Here is a 4,219-nt window from a genome sequence, read left to right on the forward strand (position 1 = left end):
ATTATTATAGCTGTCATTTGGAGACTCTATGCCACAGACAGGGTAACAAATTCATATGTATTATTTAAATTGTCCTAATAATTATTCTCTGAAGCAGCTTTTAATATCTCCATTTTACTGTTGAGAAAACATAGACACAATGAACTTCAAGTTCAATAACTTGCCAAAGGTCATAGTATCTATTTAAGCTGAGATCTGAGGCCACTTCTGTCTGACTCCATAGCCTGCGCAATGAACAGTTGTGTTGTGTATTGCCTTCCAAATACCAAACAGGTGAATGAAGAATGCACAACTCTCCATAGGATTGAACCTGCCCATCTACCATTTATGTTCTTCAGTTCTCTCACATTCCAGACAAGTTTTCTGGTGACTCTGTGGGCTGGGCAACAGTGGGCAGGGTGAGAAGAAAGAAGATACCATGGTGGAAAAGCAGATTTAGAAGCAGAGAATCAAATGGTTATGTCTTTCTCCTTTTTAGCCTCTCTGGCAGCAACTACTGAACCTTAGTATTAACTGAAGCAGCATATGAGAACAGGAGGCCATGTGTGGCTGGTTGCACCTCCTGGTGTCACAAGAGAGACTCAGTGTGAGGGACTGTTTATTTTTGAGTGGTGAGATCACAAGACACAGATTTGAGACCAGCTTTTTGATTTATATTGCAAGTAAGACCAATTTTTCCTTGCTGCAAATAAGAGAAAAGTCACTTTTTATTAATAGGGCACAGAGCAAATCTTAAATAGTTAATGTTAGTAACATCCTAGGAAATCTTTGCAAATGCCATCTCTTAGCTTGTTCTCCAAATGTAAAGGTTAGAAATCATTTCAGGAAGCATGGTCACACGTTTTAAATAACTTCTCCTTCCATTTAAGCTGCTATAAATTTATATACATAATTCACTGTTTTTCATTAAGGAATAATGCCAAGAGAAGAAAATAACAGGTTAAAAACGTGGTCTAATACTGGAGAGGAAGCAAGAAACCAGGCCTGGACATCTTTCTAGACATAGAGTGGGCCCTTTCTAGACAGAATATTCCATGTTGTTTGGGTAGTTTGCTTTGGGGCAGAATATAGGTTACCTGGTCAATACTGTAACTATTTAGCCACAGGGGGCTGTTTGGATTAAAATTAAATACAACTAGAAATTTAATTCCTTAGTTACACTAGAAATCAAAAACCAGAACACAGATGAAAAAAAACAGTAATGAGTAGGAGGGAGTAGTCTTCTATATCAAAGAATGTTGCTTAATTAGCCCTGCCTTTTGTATTTAGATGGTGTCAAATATCTTTGATGTAAACTTCCTTCATATTCATTTATTTCCAACTATTTCTTTAAAAATTAAAATCTGCCTCTATCTGTATTTTTGTCTTTTCCTTTAAGCTAAGACAAAACACTTTGGAATGGTGCGAAATACTATGAACATCTATTCATTCTTCTATCCATCCATCTACCCAGCTATCATCTATGTTTCTAGAAATTTCTTTAGCTTCATAAATGTGTGAAAAAGTAAATAATGGTAATGAACTCTATTCTATTCACCATCTAAATATTTTGGATTGAAATAAGTACCCTGTTATAATATAGGATATGTGTCTCTGTAAGCATTATCAAATGATATATGAAGTTAAATATATAAATAATATATATTTAATATAAAGATATAAACATATTTGTACATTTCTTAATAAAAGATCTTTATTACATAAATTAAGTTTTATATACACATATACCCATATGAAAGAAGAGAATATTGCAAAATTATTTGATTTTTAAAAAATGATATTATTAATAGCTAGATTCTAGATCCTTTTAATAGATCCAAGAATGAAGAATTATTGGTTGTAATGTAAACTCAAAACTTAAATTTCAACTTCCACTTAAGCTTGGTATTTGGTTGGTGGGAACTGCACAGGTTCAACGTGCCTATCTGGAAATGTAATTTTTGTACAGGGCCCATGAACCCTGAACCCTGGCCACTGCATGATGTTTGTTTGCAATGATTGCAAGGTGTTCAGATTTTGTAAATACAAATATCATAAAAACTTTAAAAAGAAACACAATCCTTGCAAGTTCAGGTGGACCAAAGCATTCCAGAAAGAAACTGGTAAAGAGCTTACAGCAAATAATTCATTTGATTTCGAAAAACGTAAACATGAACCTACAAAGTACCAGTAAGCGCTATGGAATAAAACTACTGATGTAATGAAGAGATCAAACAGAAACGTCAAGCTAAATTTATAATGAACAGATTGAAGAAAAATAAAGAGCTACAGAAAGTTCAGGAGATCAAAAAAGTCAAGCAAAACATCCATCTTATCCAAGCGCCTCTTGCAGGCAAAGGAAAGCAGCCGTAAGAGAAAATGGTACAGCAATTACAACAGGATGTGGACATGGAAGATGTTTCTTAAAAACCTTCACATTTCTGCATGTACACTTGAAAATATCCTTTGGAGACTTACAACTTCTAAATTATTTATTTTTTAAAATATGGTCACTTAAAAGGTGATTAAAAATGTTTCTCCTACATTGCTGTCTGTAAAACATCAGATATTATGAATGTTAGCTTGCTTCTTAGTGCTAAACCTTCACTGATAGATGTACTTGTGTAAATCATGAAAATTCTGTTTGTAAATACAGAAATGAGTTGTGGACAAAAAAATGGTCACATTATTTGGATAATGGCAGCAGGAGGCATTTATATAATAACTAATAAAAAAATTCATGGCAAGTGATATACAAAATGAAATATCCTTTGCAGTAAAATATTTCCTTTATTAGTGTTATAGAAGGGGAATACGATAAGGAACTAACTATCTGTAAGACAGGTATTCTCAAATAATATCCTTTATTTTGATTTCAGTGTTTCCTGTTTTAGTGTATTAGCATCTTAGAAGAAAATAATAGCCTTGTTTGATGAAGCCTAATTATGCTGGACTATTTTTGACCTGGTTTAATCGTTCTTATAGGTAACTGTGGATGTTGGAGATGAGAGCTGAATAATATTTGCCTGAAATGGCACTAAACTCTATAATTTATGCTTTGAAGAATACTCAGTTCTAACTCGTGATTCCTAGTAGAAAAATTTTCATTTTTCTAGCTTAGCAATGATCTAGAAGCAGAGGAATTCCAGTATATTTTAAAATTAATTGTGTGGTTTTCTTCTTTAAAAAGCTCCTAATTGTTTTTGGAAAATAGAATTTATGGGTAGAACACTGTTTAGTATTTGCACATAAATTAAAACTATTTTAAAAGTAAAAAACAAAAACAAGAAGAAAAAACCCTTAAATTTCCCAAAGTGTGACAGTTTGTCTTAGTTTTTTTACTCACTTAGATTCTGTGCCATTCTGTGTCTATTAATGTGATCAATAGATGGTAAAATACCCCCCTTCCTGAGATCCCTTCAGGTTCTTTCATTGTATTGCATATCTTTTAAAATAACCTATTACTAAATTCAATCTACTTCACCACACACTCAAACTAATGAATGTTTACATTAATGTTTGACTTTTTAACAGAAATAATATAAAATGTGTTAGGTATTTGAATGACAGATTCTTTAAACTGTAGGTTGAAATTATAGGACCAATTTGTCTATTAGTTTTGTCCAATTAATGATCGAATTATTGTTATTAATATCTACTTTCAATATTTCAATGCTTCATTATGATTATTTCTGTAACAATTGTACATTTGCTTGGATTCTTTCCTGTGTTATTTTTTTCCCTAAATAGGAAAAAATAACTGTTATTAATATATAGTATTGTATATATTGTATATATTGTAAATATGGTAATATATAGTATTCGACCTAGTATGTATTCTAGGCCAAAGAAATATAGTATTGAAACTATTCCTATACACTTTATGAAATAAATCATTGAAGAAGGGAAGGGGAGAAACAAAAATAACCCAAGCTTGCAGCACATTCATCATTAATCATAAGGTCGACTTGCTTTAATTATTAATTAAATAATTAAATTATTAACATTATTTTTTATTAAATAATTAAAATTTAGGGGTACATAGTAGAAATATATGTTTATGGGGTGCGTGAAATGTTCTGATACAGGTGTGTAATGTGAAATGATAACATCATGAAGAATGGCATATCCATCCCCTCAAGCGTTTATTTGTTGAGTTGCAAACAACTCAATTATATTATTTAAATTATTTGAAAATGTACAGTTATTATTGACCATAGTCACCCTGTTGTGTTCTTTT

General features: G+C 31.7%; 1 pseudogene; it reads left to right on the plus strand.

The window, feature by feature from the left end:
- The first annotated feature begins 231 nt into the window (after window positions 1–231).
- Window positions 232–2,406, plus strand: LOC105545041 (annotated as a pseudogene).
- The last annotated feature ends 1,813 nt before the right edge of the window (window positions 2,407–4,219 follow it).

This window comes from Mandrillus leucophaeus, unplaced genomic scaffold, assembly GCF_000951045.1.
Source record: "Mandrillus leucophaeus isolate KB7577 unplaced genomic scaffold, Mleu.le_1.0 Scaffold316, whole genome shotgun sequence".
In the NCBI taxonomy this organism is placed as follows: Eukaryota; Metazoa; Chordata; class Mammalia; order Primates; family Cercopithecidae; genus Mandrillus; species Mandrillus leucophaeus.